The sequence below is a fragment of the Palaemon carinicauda genome, chromosome 21, assembly GCF_036898095.1.
Source record: "Palaemon carinicauda isolate YSFRI2023 chromosome 21, ASM3689809v2, whole genome shotgun sequence".
Taxonomy (NCBI): Eukaryota; Metazoa; Arthropoda; class Malacostraca; order Decapoda; family Palaemonidae; genus Palaemon; species Palaemon carinicauda.
The window spans coordinates 100,230,776-100,249,030 of NC_090745.1; the positions used below are offsets into that span (position 1 = coordinate 100,230,776).

Here is an 18,255-nt window from a genome sequence, read left to right on the forward strand (position 1 = left end):
TTACGAAACGGGAGAAGAGAGAGCCTTGCGAACGGCTCTCCTTTTTCTTTCTCGTTTTCGTTTTCTTGCCAATTGACCCCTTCGAAGTGTTATCTCTGTTCGGGGTGCAGATTGCCATGTGACGTGTCAAGAATACGTCCTCTGATATTTCGCGATATCCCTGGTACTTTCATTAGGGATATTCGCTCCAGGAGTTAGAATTCTGGGTACCTTAAGGTAAATTCTCTGGGAATATCGCCGTAGTTGTAATATACCCTAGGAAGCTACCCTATAGGAACTTCCATCAGGACGACATGGCTTGAGCCCAAAAAAGAACCTACCAGTAATGTTCTAGGGGCAGTGAGTCTCCCTACATACAGGACGATGGTTTGTATCTGCTTAGGAACAAATCACAAATTTTTAAAGTAAAATGTATTTTTCCTAGCTGTACAAACCTGAATCCTTTACTGTATATTAAACTCCCTCAACTACCCTTTGTTGCTTAACTGCATGTCGAACAATTAAACGGTCATCCAGCTCTTGCACTTAAAACATACTTCCAACTGTAGGGACTTAGGTTTGTATAGATAGAAAATATGAATTACTTAAAGAATTTTGTGATTATTATATTGTATAAATTACCTGTCATTTTGTGTAAGAAATTTGAAAGGACGTCTTTTTATTTCAGACTGGAGGATCACAAATCAAACTTTTCCTATGTATCCTTTGACAAACAAAACTGCTATTCAGTGTTGCCAACTAGTTTACGTTGGGCAATTAATCACCATAGGCTTTGGAGAAGACCATATAATTGATGATACTGATGCTTGATTTTAATTGAAGGTAAGACACTGCAGAGATTAATTTCTGTGATAATAAAGGTAGCTTTTAAAAAAAAAATAATAGCAGCAGGTACTGGACAAATAATTTCAAAGTATCATTTTCAAGTCTATTCATCATAAATTTTAATATTTGACTGCAAAAAGTGATTTAGAACTTAATAACAAACTTTATTGATTTCATAGATAAGAAAAGGCAAAATGAATAACCTTTTGATTACTATGAAATTAGACATACACTTGACCCTTGGCTATAGCGTTTTTCTACTATCGCGCATACTTAAAAAACTGCCCAAATACTTTTGTCGCCCCCTAAATGACTGCTATAGCGCACCCTGGTGGGTCGAGAAATTCAAATATTTTTGGCTCGGTCAGGAAGTCTTTGATGGAGACTATAAGTTTCTTTATAAAAGAAACAGACTTCATTCGTGGAGAGAGAGAGAGAGAGAGAGAGAGAGAGAGAGAGAGAGAGAGAGAGAGAGAGAGAGAGAGAGATGTAAGTGTTGTATAGCACCAGAGATATATACTGTATATTATATCAGCTGATGTAATTGAATGCCGTGTTTTTGTCTAAGGTTCTTGTACTACCCGAAGCAAGGAATTGCTCATCACAACTAACGATATAGTCAGGTTAATTTCATTCGTAAACTAAAATTTTATTTGTTAGAGAGAGAGAGAGAGAGAGAGAGAGAGAGAGAGAGAGAGAGAGAGAGAGAGAGAGAGAGAGAGAGGGGGGGGTAGCAAGAGGTAGGTATTAAGGCAGAGAGAGATGGTATGAAGAGAGTGAGTTAGATAGAGTGAGAGGCTTTTAAATACCCTCTACTACACAAAAATGAATCCTTGTAAAGAAAATCTAAACTGTTTGAAATATGACTGAGAAAATATTACATTACTTGACCGAAAATTGGGCTATTCATTGCCGATAAACAAAACTAGCCTACGTGTGAAAATATTGAAAACCCACTGGGAAAACAAAAAATAAGGCTTTTATATATCCTGTACTAAACAAAAATAATGCTTTAATATACCCTTTAATTTGTATAGGAAAGCCATACTGTTTAAAGTATGACTAAATAATATTGCAGTCTTGTTAACGTAAGAGAGGCTATTCATTGCCAGCCTTTGAACTCCTTCAACCCACCCAAGCCCCTCATTATCCCCAAAAAGGTAAATAAAATAGCCTATTTTGTTTTATTTTTATTATTTATTAAAGTTATTTTATTTTGGATTGTAATTTAAGTAATTTGATTAAAAAGGGGTAAATTAGGGGTAAAATTTGAGGTCGGTTTATCCATAAGAATTATCACAAGTTTTTCAGTTTGGCTATCGCATTTTCGGCTATAGCGTGGCAGTAGTGGTGTCAATCAGGCGTGATAGCAGAGGGTCTAGTGTAAGTAGCTTTGGGGTATGGTTATTGCCAAACATGTTTTTATTTTAATGCCATGTAAGTAAAATCAATTGTGCTCAATGTAATTCCTATTTCTTTCAGAAATTTTGGTCAGCAAGTTAGAATATTGGATATTTCAAAGAATAAAGGATTCTTCTGTGCCCCCGTTCTTCAGTTCCAGCTTCAAATTTTCTTCTTTTTATTCAAACTTAAATTTTCAGAGTAGTAATTACATATGACAGTGGACTATCAGTTGAATGAGCCTTGAAATAGGGATCTTTCATTTATGGAGTGAACCAAACGTTAAATATGTCTCAAGTTATCTAAGAGTTCCCTTTGATATATTAAGTTTGAGTTCTTTCATTTTACTGAACTTTTATGATGTTAGGTAGATTAATTAGATTGGGCTTGATCCCATGCAAGTAAAATAAATTTAATCATGCTCAATGTAATTTACTACTACAATTTCTTTCAGAAATTCTTACCAGCAAGTTAGAATATTGAATATTTCAAATATTCTGTGCCCCCGTTCTTTGCTTTGAGCTTCAAGTTTTTTTTTTTTTTTCTGGGCCCGTCTTCATCAGTTCCAGCTTCAAGTTATTTTCTTTTAATTCAAACTTAAATTTTCATAGTAGTATTGTAACTACTGTACATATGGTAGTGGACCAACAGTTAAATAGGCCTTGAAATAGGGATCTTTCATTTATGGAGTGGTCCAAATTTAAATGTCTGAGTTATCGAAGAGTTTCCTTTGATTTATTAATTTTGAGTTCTTTTATTTTATCTGAACTTTTATGGTCTGTTAGGGTGATTAATTAGATTTGGTTTGAGATACAGCACATAGTATCTTTTACTATTTTACTAATATATGATCAAATATCAGTCAATTAAGTCCTGAGCGACATAGTTTTTTACCTTAAATTTGTCATTGATTTCTAATTTTGTAAGTGGTAATAGGTTAAGGGTATTTTAGGATACTGTACATCAGTTATACCTGAATTTCTATTAAGGTTAATATGAGTTATATAGGGTAGTTCAACCCATTTTAGGATACAGTATATAAATTTTTATTAATATTTCATTTTAAAAGTTTTGTTACTAAGTAGTTTAGGAAGATTTAGAATAAGTTTATAATGCAGGTAATTTACATGAAGTTCTCTGGAGTTAAATGAAAGAAGTTTGCTAATCAGGGAAATTATTGACTAACAAAGTGTTTAGTGTTATATGATACTTGGCAGGAACCTGTAGTGGGGACAAGATTGAGAGGGAGGGAGATTATTAGATGGCGAGGTAAAGTGCAGGATGATATGCAGAGAAAAGTTTTGGTGGAAGAGATGCCTTTTATATATGGTATTGGAGAGGGCAAATTAGGCAACAGACCCCATAATGTAGGGATAACAGTGGGACAGAAGTTGGGGAGTTAGCTGATCATTGTAGAGATTTTACATGGTTTTCACAAAGTATGTAATTCAATAATTATCAGGATATCACTACTTTTACTGAAATGTATGTTGTATTAGCATTGGGTAATTCTGATCTCTTGTAGGGAGGGTTAGTAAAGATAATCGATTTGTAACCTGCAAGGCACTGCTTTTTTTGACCAAGAGGTTCTTGGTAATTTTCAATATTAAACTTACCCGATAATCATGTAGCTGTCAACTCCGTTGCCCGACAGAATTCTATGGAGGGATACGCCAGCTATCACAATACTAGAAGGGGGTGTACTTACCAGCGCCACCTGTGGCCAGGTACTCAATCATTTGTTGTTGACACCTCCTCAATTATTCCTCTGTCGTGCTTCCGGCTAGACGTTCTGGGATACGCTTATGGTCTTCGAGTTTATTCACGGATATTTGGTGAAGTATTCTCTCAGATTAACGGCTGTCGCTTTACTGGAATCCTTCTTATGTTAGCTAGATAGCTTTTATATAATACTGATATAACGGTTAACGAATTTTGCTTGTTTTTGGATCACCCTTTGGCTAACTCTTTGAAACAAGATGTCTGACGTTTCGCAAGCCCCCTCCCATAGACGATGTAGGTCTTGCAATAGGCGTATTCCGAAGGCCTCGGTAGATCCTCACACCGCTTGTTCTGACTGTAGGGACAGGCCCTGTCTATTAGAAAATCGATGTGAGGAATGCGCCGGACTTTCGGAATTGGAATTTGTCCGTCTTTTAAAATATTCATCTAAGTTAGAGAGAGGTAGAGTTAGGAGAAGTTCTTCTCACTCTTCTATGTTTTCCTCACCTCATGATCCCCTACCTTTTCCTACCCCTGTAGTGGCTACCCCCGAACCTACTGTGTGCCCTCCGCCTGATATGTCAGTTGTTTTGCGTGCTATTCAGGCTTTAGGCGATAAAGTAGAATCAGTGGTAAGTGACCATAAGTCTCTGATGGCCGAAGTTAAAGAACTGAAGGTCAAGAGTGCAGTGGGTGGAATTAGTGCCAGTGCTGTGACGAGTGCTAGTGTCGGTGCAGTGCCAAGTGCTAGTGGTGCCAGTGTGGTGCGTGAGGATTTTTCTGTGCGAGCCAGTCGTCCTCCCAGTCCGGGACCTCTTGCAAGCTCCCATGCCCAGGGGAGAAGCAATGTCGAAGGGCTTAAGGGTTCGACAGGCCTTGTTAGGCGCACAGAACTATCCTCGGTGGTTGCGGGCGTGTCTTCCTTAGACCGTCACTCCCACCTGCAGACGATTGAGCCCGTCTTATTCTCGTCCGCTGATCAACTAGCAGGGAAGAAACGTTGGTCTCAGGTCTCGAGACCGCTTAAACGTAGAGTCCAGTCCGCGAGTGCTCAGCCAGGTTGCAGTCATTGGCTCAGCTCTGACTCGCCTCAGTCATCTGTCGACTGTACTCCGCCCAAGAGGAGTAAGGTTCTGCCAAAACAGAGCCCGACTGTTAAGACTTTACCTCAGTCTGTTATCGTTTCTGCCGATCCCAAGTGGACCCTGCTTCAGTCCATGCAAGCTCAGCTTTCGGACTTGATGCGTGAGTGTCGGGCTGAGAGTGTTGCACCTCCTCCTCCGCCTACACTCCCTCCGCCTGTTCTCGCTCCGCCTGTGCTCGCCCCGCCTGCACTTGCTCCGCCTGGTCGCAGCACCATCTGCCAGGCGTACGATGTTGAGCCACTTTCGGAGTTCGCTGTTCCCAGTGGTGTTCAGCCTCAGCCTTCTTTAAGGCAACCCTTGCTTTGGGATCAGGAGAGTTATTCCACTCTTCCTCCGCCTCCCCTTGCTGCTCCACCAGTGGTGCAACTCTCGGTTGGGGTACAACAACCTCTCCCCTCCGTGAGTCTGTCTGCTCAGCCATCGCTGCAGCGAGCTCAACCCTCCTCAAGGCAAGCTCCTCTACACCCTGGACTTGCGCCTCAGGAGCCTCAGCTTGCGAGAACTTTACCTTGTTCTGCGCAGCCTCAACCTCATCATGCTCCGCTCATCTCACAGGAACAGGAACGGACTACTCCGCCTCCGTCCTCCGCTCAGCTTGTGCAATCCTTGGGTTCAACCTCTCTTGCTAGGAGTCAACCTCCTTCACCCATGCGCCTGCCTTCTGCTTCGTCTGTTGTTCAGCCTTTGCAGTCTGAGCCTCAGGTTTTCCCTCAACAGTTACTGGAAGAGGAAACCACTGTTATTGTTCCTACCCGTTCTGACTCTGCGGTTCAGCATTCTGGTCCGATCGCTTCGCTACCCTCTGCTGATGAGGTGTCGGATGATGAGGAGGCACACCTTGATCCCTCATCAGACGTGGACGAATCTAAGCTTTCTCCACTGTCGATTGATTTTCGTAAGGTCTTTGCTCTACTCAGGGAGATTTACCCAGACCACTTCGTCTCTGCTATTCCCCGCTCTCCACCATCTGAGTTTTCGCTGGGCGTACAACAAGCTAAGTCCAACTATACTAAGCTTGTCCTAGCTAGATCCTCCAAGAGGGCTTTAAGGATCTTAGGGGAGTGGCTGCAGTCTAAACAACACCTTGGCAAGACTTCCTTCATGTTCCCTCCAACGAAGCTCGCTTCGAAAGGTAGCGTTTGGTATGCCACAGGGGAAGCACCAGGCTTAGGAGTACCTGCCTCTGCCCAGGCTAACTTCTCAAGTCTGGTGGACTCGCCTCGGAGAACTGCTATGAGACGCTCGAAGGTTTGTTGGACCTTCTCAGACCTGGATCATTTACTGAAAGGGTTGTTCAGAGCATTTGAAATGTTCAACTTTCTCGACTGGTGCCTGGGGGCCCTCAGCAAGAAAACCTCTCCTGCGGACAAAGATTCTGCCATGCTAATAATGTCCTGCATGGATAAGGCCATCAGAGATGGATCGGGTGAGCTAGCGTCGTTATTTGTATCAGGGGTGTTGAAGAAAAGGGAACAACTGTGTACCTTCCTTTCCGCCAGCATTACACCTTGCCAACGGTCACAACTCCTTTTTGCTCCTCTCTCAAAGTTCCTCTTTCCCGAGGAGCTAGTTAAGGACTTGTCTGCTGCCCTGATACAAAAGGACACGCACGATCTTGTAGCCTCATCGGCTCGTAAGTCTAAGGTTGCCACCTCAGTCCCCAAGACTTATCGCTCCCCAGTGGCTGATACCCCGGCTACGAGGTTCATACCGCCCTTTCGTGGTAGAGCCCCCAGCCGAGGAAGCTCCCGCCCAGACTCTCACAGGAGCAAGTCTAGGAAAGGATCCAGGACATCTAAGGGAAAGAACTGACTCTCAGTTTCTCCAGACAACAGTAGGAGCCAGACTCAAGATCTTCTGGCGAGCCTGGGAGAAGAGAGGTGCAGACGCACAGTCTGTCAGTTGGCTGAGGTACGGTTACAGGATTCCATTCTGCCTCAAACCACCTCTGACCACATCGCCCATCAACCTCTCTCCCAACTACAAAGAAGAGGACAAGAGGCTAGCATTGCAACAGGAGGTGTCGCTACTTGTGCAGAAGAAGGCAGTGGTTATAGTCCGGGACCATCAATCCCCGGGCTTCTACAACCGTCTCTTTCTTGTGGCCAAGAAGACAGGAGGTTGGAGACCGGTGCTGGACGTCAGCTCTCTCAACGAGTATGTCACCAAGCAGACGTTCACGATGGAGACGACCAAGTCGGTCTTAGCAGCGGTCAGACAGGAGGACTGGATGGTCTCGTTGGACTTGAAAGATGCATACTTTCACGTTCCCATTCATCCAGACTCCCAACCTTTCCTGAGATTCGTTTTCGGAAAGGTTGTCTATCAGTTCCAAGCCCTGTGTTTTGGCCTAAGCACAGCTCCTATGGTCTTTACTCATCTGATGAGGAATGTAGCGAAATTCCTACACTTATCGAACATCAGAGCCTCCCTCTACCTAGACGACTGGCTGTTGAGAGCCTCCACGAGTCGTCGTTGTCTGGAGAACCTCAATTGGACTTGAGACTTAATCAGAGACCTAGGTCTATTAGTCAATATAGAGAAATCTCAACTCATTCCCTCCCAATCCATTGTGTACCTGGGAATGGAGATTCAGAGTCAGGATTTTCGGGCTTTTCCATCGGCCCCCAGGATAAACCAAGCCCTAGAGTGCATCATGAGCATGCTGAAGAGGAGCAATTGCTCAGTGAGACAGTGGATGAGTCTCACAGGGACCCTCTCATCACTGGCCCTGTTTGTCGAGCTAGGAAGACTCCACCTCCGCCCTCTTCAATTCCATCTTGCTGCTCATTGGGACAAGGGGTCGACTCTAGAAGCAGTCTCTATCCCTATCAACCAAGAGATGAAGACCACTCTCCTGTGGTGGAAGCACAATCTCCTTCTCAAGGAGGGTCTATCATTGGCCATCCAGACCCCCAATCTTCATCTCTTCTCAGATGCATCGGACTCGGGCTGGGGTGCGACCTTGGACGGACGGGAATGCTCAGGAGTATGGAACAAGGAACAAGGATTACTCCACATCAACTGCAAGGAACTGTTAGCAGTTCATTTAGCCCTGTTGAACTTCAAGTCCCTCCTGCTAGGCAAAGTGGTGGAGGTGAATTCAGACAACACCACAGCCTTGGCTTACATCTCCAAGCAAGGAGGGACCCATTCGAGGAGCCTTTACGAGATCGCAAGGGACCTCCTCATTTGGTCAAGAGGTCTAAACCTCACTCTGGTCACGAGGTTCATCCAGGGCGATATGAATGTTTCAGCGGATCGCCTCAGCAGAAGGAATCAGGTCATTCCCACGGAATGGACCCTCCACAAGAGTGTGTGCAACAGACTTTGGACCTTGTGGGGTCAACCTACCATAGATCTGTTTGCCACCTCCATAACCAAGAGACTTCCGCTTTATTGTTCCCCTGTTCCAGACCCTGCAGCGGTTCATGTGGATGCTTTTCTTCTGAACTGGTCCCATCTCGACCTGTACGCATTCCCTCCGTTCAAGATAATAAACAAAGTTCTGCAGAAATTCGTCTCGCACGAAGGGACACGGCTGACGCTGGTTGCTCCCCTTTGGCCTGCAAGAGAATGGTACACAGAGGTACTGCAATGGCTAGTCGACTTCCCCAGGACTCTACCTCTAAGAGTGGACCTTCTACGTCAACCACACGTAGACAGGTTGCACCCAAACCTCCACGCTCTTCGGCTGACTGCCTTCAGACTGTCGAAAGATTCGCTAGAGCTAGAGGCTTTTCGAAGGAGGCAGCCAGTGCGATTGCCAGAGCTAGAAGAGTTTCCACTCGTAGAGTCTACCAGTCTAAATGGGAGGTCTTCCGAAGCTGGTGTAGAGCCAATTCAATATCCTCTACCAATACCTCTGTGATCCAAATAGCTGACTTCCTTCTACATCTTAGGAATGAGAGATCCCTTTCTACACCTACGATTAAAGGATATAGGAGCATGTTGGCCTCAGTTCTCCGTCACAGAGGTTTGGACCTGTCTTCCAACAAGGACCTTCAAGACATTCTCAAGTCTTTTGAGACGTCTAAAGAACGTCGTCTTTCCACTCCAGGCTGGAATCTAGACGTAGTCTTAAGGTTCCTTATGACATCTAGGTTCGAACCTCTCCAGTCAGCTTCCTTCAAGGATCTTACCCTCAAGACTGCTTTTCTCGTTTGCCTTGCAACAGCTAAGAGAGTCAGTGAGGTTCATGCCTTCAGCAAGAACATTGGTTTTACAACCGAAACTGCAACATGTTCTTTTCAGCTTGGATTCCTAGCAAAGAACGAACTTCCTTCACGTCCTTGGCCTAGATCGTTCGAAATACCTAGCCTCTCCAACATGGTAGGTAACGAACTAGAGAGAGTTCTTTGCCCTGTCAGAGCTCTCAAATATTATCTGAAGAGGTCTAAACCTATTCGAGGACAGTCAGAAGCTTTATGGTGTGCCATCAAGAAACCCTCGAGACCCATGTCCAAGAATGGGCTTTCGTACTATATAAGGCTTCTGATCAGAGAAGCACATTCTCACCTAAAGGAGGAAGACCTTGCATTGCTGAAGGTAAGGACCCACGAAGTAAGAGCTGTAGCTACTTCGTTGGCCTTTAATAAAAACCGTTCTCTGCAGAGCATAATGGATGCAACCTATTGGAGGAGCAAGTTAGTGTTTGCATCATTTTATCTGAAAGATGTCCAGTCTCTTTACGAGAACTGCTACACCCTGGGACCATTCGTAGCAGCGAGTGCAGTAGTAGGTGAGGGCTCAGCCACTACATTCCCTTAATCCCATAACCTTTTTTAACCTTTCTCTTGAATACTTTTATTGTTGTTTTTTATGGTTGTTACGGTAGGCTAAGAAGCCTTCCGCATCCTTGGATTTGGCGGGTGGTCTATTCATTCTTGAGAAGCGCCTGGGTTAAAGGTTTGGTAGAGGTCCTTTAGTAGGGGTTGCAACCCCGTGTACTTTGGCACCTTTGGGTTGATTCAGCCTCCAAGAGGAACGCTGCGCTCAGTAAGGAAGACGAACTTTAAATAAAGAGGCAGAGTAACGGTTCTATTCGACTTCCTTACCAGGTACTTATTATTTCATTGTTATTTGAGATAACTGTTATATGAAATATGGGATACTTAGCTATCCTTTAATCTTGTACACTGGTTTTCACCCACCTCCCTGGGTGTGAATCAGCTACATGATTATCGGGTAAGTTTAATATTGAAAAATGTTATTTTTATTAATAAAATAAATTTTTGAATATACTTACCCGATAATCATGATTTAATCGACCCTCCCTTTCCTCCCCAGAGAGAACCAGTGGACCGAGGAATAATTGAGGAGGTGTCAACAACAAATGATTGAGTACCTGGCCACAGGTGGCGCTGGTAAGTACACCCCCTTCTAGTATTGTGATAGCTGGCGTATCCCTCCATAGAATTCTGTCGGGCAACGGAGTTGACAGCTACATGATTATCGGGTAAGTATATTCAAAAATTTATTTTATTAATAAAAATAACATATATTTACGTCTACTTTAATATTATTATTTACTTGAAGACTTTAAACTTTTTAAAGATTAAGGTTACGTGAATTTTTTTTTATTATTGCTGGTATATAACAGACCAAAGTATTTACATGCTCTCAGTACGGTACAAAATAGGAAATATTTTAGGATTTAATTTCCCTGAGTTTATCTCAATTTTTGTGACAAACATAATTTTCTGTCCTTTTCAGCAAAAAGTGTGGTAAGTTACCTGTGAAAATAATGTATCAAGATAATATATTACATCAAGAGCATTATCATTTGACATTTTTGCATATTTCAAGACACTGTTGCATATATGAAGCTTCCAGATTGAAAGTTTGGCCTTAAATAGAGTTTGTTTGTTTACAAATTTACTTTGGAATTATTAGTTGACTTAATCACATTGAAAGTGTTGTAGTCAGTATGTAAATAAGTATACAGTGTCTGCTTTCAAGAGAGGAATTTTTTGTGTAAACGGTCTTGGTGTTAGGGGTTGAGATGAAAGTTTAAGGAGAACATTTTATATTGATAGGAATTCTCAAGAACATTATTTGAGGAAGTCAGAAAACCTACTTTGGCATAAGGAAAAAATAGTTTATATACTTTAGCATATTACATTCTTAAATAATCAATATCTCCTTTTCAAAAGAGTATTTGACATGTTCCACTGTTTTATTTTTTAAAAGGATGTTAAGCTCTTAAAAATATTGTTAAATCATAGTGTATGCGGTATTTTATTAATTATTTTGTAATGGGTTCATGACAACTAAATTTTGGTGTATGTTGAGATAGAATTATTAGATATTCAAGTGTCATCAATTTATCAAAGTTGTGAAAATTAGAGCAAGGTTTAGTTTAAGAAAGAATTTATATGGCTAAATAGAAAGAGATTAAATGGAAATTATGAAAGCAAAGGGAGTAAATTGAGTCTATTGTGATTTTTGTAATTGGTTTAATTTCTCTTAGAATTACTCTTTGGAAGGCCATATAATCTAGTAGCCACATTGCATAAAAATTTAATGGCACCAATGAATAGTACGTAATGAAATTGAAATTTAACTGGAAAAGCTTACCTTTGCCTGAAAGACAAAATCCTTCTAGGTAATAGCATATGCAGCAGTGGCTTGTCGTTTTTTTGTAAATTAGTTTTACTTGTGAATGTTGATGCGTTTCATCTAAATCTCATTGAATTGAATTAAAATCTTTTATTAGTTCTTGTATTGTAAAAAGGTTATCTAACAGCTTGATAATGGGAATGTTTAGTATTCTTATACAATTTTTTTTTTTATAGATTATCTTGTAAAAGGACTTCTGTGTTTCATCTTTGTGGTTGGGTCTCATAAACTTAACAAGGCTTATTAGGATAAAACTGTTTAAGAAGCATAAAAGGTTATGAATTATAGTAGTAGGACAATATAATTAGAAAAAATTTTGCCATCTAGTCTCGAGGGTTATAGTATACCATGTGGCCATTAAAGTTTGGGTTTGGGGCAGTAAAAAAACTATCTTTATTGGGCAAAGTCTATAGAAATGCGAGTTTATATAATTCTTTTGGGTTAGTTTTAGATAAAGTCTTAGAAGTGGTGTTAAAGATTTTTTAACACTCCTGGGCTTCTTCACACACGTCCATTCATACTAGACATTGTTATTGTGTAAATGTGAAGGCCCATACAAGTTCAATGGTATTGCCTCTCTCTCTCTCTCTCTCTCTCTCTCTCTCTCTCTCTCTCTCTCTCTCTCTCTCTCTCTCTCTCTCTCTCTCTGTGTGTGTGTGTTTTGGGAATCTGCAGGAGCTAGTTCCATCATCATACGCATGGTATACTCTTGGCAATACAGCATAGTAAGGTCCTTGAAATATCCTCTCGGCCAACCTATCATCACAACATTTAAGCCATATAATTTCCTTCTATTTCTGGTTCCTCTCTTTCATCTTGCTATCCTTTCCACCTTATGTTTGGGTTGTGTATGTCATATTCCATACATTAATCTATTCCACAAGTAATCTGCACACCTTATGTTACTTATGCTAATAGTTCTAACAGTAGGACATGATTTTTTTTCTTATATTCTTACACACAATGTATACAATCTTGAAAGTCTTCACATTCAACATTATCTCTTTCAGCATATATTGAATATATTGAATATTGACTGATTCTAGTACTGTATATGGAGGGCTTTGGTGTATAGTGCTTTGTGTCTGTTGCCATTTTTATTTTTATTTAGCACACCTTAACTTAGTTTTGGATAGTTAATTGTTAGTGCTCTAATTCAAGTACAATAGTGGGTTTCCTCTTGGTTACAATTTTTGAAAAGAGATTATTGTGGTTTTAGTGGTGAGGAAAGTGAGATCTAGGACAGTGGCATTAAACATAACCTTTGCAATTAAAAAAAAAATGAATTATTGTTCATTATTAGACACATGTTTGAAACACAGAAGCTCTTCTTGTTGCATTTTGTACACAGAAAAACTGAGAAGATTGTATTTAGAGAAAACTGGAAAAAAAATATGAAATGTCTCCTTGGAGGCTGCATTGCAAAGCTTGAGGAGAGGATTGTTCTTGGCAGGAGGTACCCAGTCAGGTGTCTTCTTTGAGACTGACTGTTTTTGACAGCTGATTCATAATGTGGGTAAAGTCTTTGCCTCCCTTGTGGTTTTCCAGATAAACTCCAGTTTTTTCTGCCACTGGTGAAGAATTATATCATTCATAGAAAATGAGCTCTGCACTAGAAGTCCCAGGGAGTTGGGTAAGGTGGATGTTGAGATAGAGTTTAGTATATATTCACTTGTGTTTGTAACAGTTGGTAAGTGAGCAGTTTTTCTTGACAGACTATTTTGTGAAAACATGGCAAGAAACCCAATAGAGTTTTTACCACAAGAATGCCATGCCAGAGTCAGAGTGACCAATATAATTAATTTTTCTTCCAAATATTTTCCTAATTAATTACTACTGGGTTTGAACATTATTTTGCCCTTGTTTAGATTTCTTTATATGTTACACTACTGTACTAGTTCTTTAATGTGAGATTTGATTTAATATAGGAAATTTAGAAGCTATAACCAATAGGCATGTTGCAATGTATATATTTTCAAATGTTACTTATTGTGTAATTAGCTTTGTGGCTAACAAAAGTCTTCCTTACAGCTTAACAGATAGATTTACTTGATTGTTACTTGCATTATCACAGTACTTCAATGTTAATTATTAGCTTTGATCTTTTAATTTCTAATTCCTGACCAACTTTTCGTAGATTTTTTGTTATGAAAAACTTTTAAATGGTAGAACAGTTATCAGGTCAAAAAGTTTATTTTCTTTATTACAATTATCAAAGCTTAATTTTTTTAACTCAAATTCGAGTATTTTATATGAAACTTTGTTCTTAAAAGTATTAAGCACTGTATTGAATGAAATTTATATCATGTCAGATGTCTGAAAAGGTTGTATTGAGGTTTACTGTACTAAAAAATTAGAGTTGAAAGTTAATCCTCTGGTCATTGGTATGACAAACTTTTAATTACTTAAATTTCTTACACACACAGTTGTTTCAAGAGGTGGTACCAGCTTGGGGCTTAAATAGCTTCTTGTCTTAGGCTGAACATTGTTTTTTGTACTTAGACATAGTAGAAGGGATAAATACCACAATGGCCATCGTTAGAAGTATGTGGGAAACATTACAAATTCATTACGTTGCCAGTCCAGTAATTAAGGCACAAAAAGGTGTTATTACATAGAGAAATTCTAATGGAGTTTTTGATCCCAAAATTGACAGAAGCAATCCTATTTGGCAAGTATCTACAATGTGATATGTAATAATGTAGTCTTTGATGTCCTGGAAAGATGATTATGGAAGATTTTTTGGTTGTATGAAATATCCAGAATTCACTGCATGAAAAAGTAAATTTCTAGAACAAAGATTGTTTATGATGTTAGGGTGAGAAAACTGTCCTATGTTTTAGATTAATTTTTCTAATAAAGAACCAGGTTGATTTAAAATTATTTCCATAGAAATCTTGATAAAACTGTAATAAGTTAAAGGCTATGGGAAATGCTAGCTATAATTATTTTGTACAGAAGTAACATACCATTAAGACAAGTTTAAACATTTTTTGGGTAGTTTACGAAGGCAAATTGCTTTTAGGAGTCAGTGTGTGTTTTTTTAATTAGCATAATGTTGGCTTTTGGAGGAGAATTTGTCCCTTAAGAATTGTTATTACTCAGGATTTTGTGCTTTTATGAGCAATTTTGTTGTTTGATGTGCAAAATTTCTCCTCCTCTTAGTTAAGATGTAGAAATCGTGTTGCTTTTTCACTATATAAAGTTGTCTTGGTATGCATTATTGAGACAGCAACTGAAGTGATTATAGATTTAATAGGTGGTACTGTATATCTGATCTATACTGACGTGTTTTAAGGCAGTGGTCAGGGCTTTGGTAATGAATGGTATTGGTAATGGATGTTATTGGTTTTAATTTGTTGAGTAACTTTCCTTTTATTAAAAATTTGAAAGTTTCAATAGAATTTTATAAAGTTTTTTTTTGGTGTTTTCTGAATTTTTTTCAGAAAGGTTGAAGATTGATGCACCATGTTGACTTCCTGCTTAAGTTATATGGTTTATGATTCTTGGCGCTTTCTCGATGGTGTATTAACCCTATGCTAAGGACTTTCACATATTCTTTTCTATATTAGCAGATAGTAAAACATAGATTTGTCATTTATAAGATAATGTAAGTGGTAGTTTATTTCTTTTTGAATTATTGGTGAGATTGTAGTTGAAGCATTGTGAAGTTATTTTACTGTCTTGATAATGTCTTAAGTTTTGGATTCTAAAAGTGTAGGTTAAGATGGTTTTTTTACTTGTACTGTATGGTGTTCATTCTAGTTTTGAGACTCGCTTTGTGTTTGTTCTCAGTGGTATTGTTTTTGCACTTGATTAAAAGTCAGTTTGTGATGGTACATAGAATTAAAAGTTAGTCTGTTGTATTGGTGTTTTGACATCCAGAAAGTGCTAATGATAGTTTAGTAATCATATATTTGTTAATATGTTTACTTTGGTATTCAAATATCAATTTAGTGGTGATGGACTAGTTTTCACAAAATAAATTCAGACAATTTAGTAAGGCATATGTTTTTTTTTTAAACCAATGTCTTTGAATAGGAGTATAGTTTGTTCGGTTTGGTTTGGAAAAAAAAAATTCTTTAAAGAACTGGGATTTTGATATTGAAAAGTAATAGTTTGTTACATAGTTCCAGATTCAGTCTGAACAACTATTCTGGGCTGTTATGTTCAGTTGCTGATTATGTACTGTGTGAGGTCCTTGTTAATACAAAGCCTATCTTTTGGTGGTGGTTTTAGGTTGGTATAGTCTTTTAGTCAATGAAATTTTTACCTGAAAATCTTTTTATGGTTGGTTAGGATGTTGCTCGGTAAAACTTGCCTTAAAAATCTGTTGGTTTGTGATTGTTTTTAGGTTGTCTGTTAGCTTCCGGCATACCATTTTCGCCTTACGGTGTGTTTTGTCGGGAATTTTGTTCTGTTAGTTTGCAGCGTTTATGCCCTAAGGTGGTCTGTCTATCAATGATGGTCTTTGTTTTGTAGACTTGTTAGTCTGAAAACGTAAAGCCTTTTAGTTTTTAGTTTTCCCTTGTTCTTGGTCGTTTAGTCTGATATTTGGAAAAGTATGCGAGGGAAAGTAGTTGCGAGTTTATGGGTAAGAGTAAGGTTATGAGATGCACAAAAAGGGAAGGTGGTTCTAGATTGAATACCATTTTGAATAGAGAGTTAGTTACTTACTTGAGGAAGTAGACAAGTTGAAGTACTTTGGTTATGTTGTTGCAAATGGTGGAGTGGAAGCAGATGTATGTGAGAGAGTGAATAAAGGTTGTAAAGTGTTGGAGCAGTGAAGGGAATAGTAAAGAATAGAAGGTTATGAATTAATGTAGAGAGTGCTGTATGAGAAAGTGATTGTACCAGCTGTGATGTATGGATCGGAGTTGTGGGGAGTGAAAGTGACGGTGAGACAGAAATTGAATGTATTCGTGATGAAATGTCTGATGAGTATGGCTGGTTTATCTTGATTGGACAGAGTTAGGAATGAAATAGCAACTAGTGTGGATATGAATGGGTTCAGGTTGTTTGTGCTTTTATGGAGGATGGTGAAATGGTTGTCTGCTGAAGGTGGTGATGAATGCAGGAGTTGATAGGAAAATTGCAAGAGGAAAGCCAAGGTTTAGGTGGATGGATGGAGTAAGGAAAGCTCTAGGTGACAGGAAGATAGATGTGAGAGGCAAAAGTGTGTGCTAGGAATAGAAATGAATGGCAAGCGATTGTGATATAGTTCGGATAGGTCCTGCTGCTACTAGGTGACTGCTGAGGTAGCGGCTGTAGGGGAGTCGGCATATGAAGCTTCATTTGTGGTGGAGGACGGGCGGGTTGAGTGTGGCACCCTAGCAGTACCAACCAAATTGGTAAGTAAAGAGGAACAGTGAAGAAGAAATCATCTTGTTTCTTTTTGGATGTCGGGGGAAGTACCATGGTATATAGATAGATTGATTTTTGAAAGTCTGTTCTGTGATCTGATTGCCATGATAAAGTTTGTTTGTTGCTTTTTCAAAGGATTTGTTCCTATATTTTTACCTTAAGAAGGTTTAGCTGGTTTGGTTGTGGACATGTTCCTCTGCAATATATGCTTTAAGATGGTTGGTTATGTGTTTTTATTTTTAAAGCTTGTAGAATTTCAGGTTTTTTCTTTAGAAGGTTTATAAGTGGTTTTTTAAAGTTTTCTTCATCCTTTTCTCAGTCTATGTTCTTGTGTTAGTAATATTGCTTTCAGAAAGTTCTTTTAACCTTTGAAGATTTTTTACATAGGAAGTGGTTTTTGTTTGCAACAAGGTTATGTACACAAATTAGAAAGTCTTGGTCCATTTGTTAAGCTAAGCTTTTGTTTACAAGGTTTATTTAGAATTTGTTATTCGCCAATGTGTTTTGCCTTGATTTTTTCAATTCACAAGAATATAGCTTATCGTGGGTTGTTTGTGTTAGTCTAGTGATGAGGTCCGAGTGTTCTAAGTTTATGACATTACTACCCTTGAAATGGTTGTAACCTGTTTAATTAATTCTGCTGGGAGTGTCTGTCTTCAAAGGATATGTTTGATTTTTTTTAGAATTCAATTGTTTTTAAAGAATTCCTTATTTAGAAAGTGCATTTTCAAAAACTAGTAATTTAGGCTCAGCATTTGAGGGGCAATTAAATGAAAGTGGGGGTAATGTAAAAGTGCCAATTACATTAGGGTCGTAATTAAAGAAATCATCATTCGAAGAGGTGTTACAATGCTTGGTAACTTGCAGTGATCCGTTCATTCATTCATTCATCACCATTCACGAGCTTGATAACTGCAGAGGTTCATAATTACTGGTTGTTACTCAGACTGGAGTAGCATTTGTCTTTTGATGAACGAAACACAAAACCAAGTTAAATGTTACCCCCTTTAATTATGTCAAAATTTCTATAAAGAAATTGAGGATCATACTATTTTAATTACTTGAAGCTTATCTTCAGTTTATATTAACTCCTTGTAGGATTATGAAAAAGAAGTAAAATAAAAAATTAAAGATGCAAAAACAAGCAAAGGTTGCTCCCTGACAGCACTAAATGCCT

General features: G+C 39.2%; 1 long non-coding RNA gene across 3 annotated transcripts; it reads left to right on the forward strand.

The window, feature by feature from the left end:
* Positions 1-668: 668 nt before the first annotated feature.
* On the forward strand, positions 669-17,011 carry LOC137615358 (uncharacterized). 3 transcript variants are annotated; one of them, XR_011039229.1, is made up of 3 exons: positions 669-822; positions 2,308-2,836; positions 10,809-17,011. It is a non-coding gene; the product is annotated as an uncharacterized lncRNA (long non-coding RNA). The 3 variants fall into 3 exon arrangements; XR_011039228.1 differs by lacking the exon at positions 10,809-17,011 and having other exon boundaries at positions 2,308-3,492; XR_011039230.1 differs by lacking the exon at positions 10,809-17,011 and having other exon boundaries at positions 2,681-3,492.
* The last annotated feature ends 1,244 nt before the right edge of the window (positions 17,012-18,255 follow it).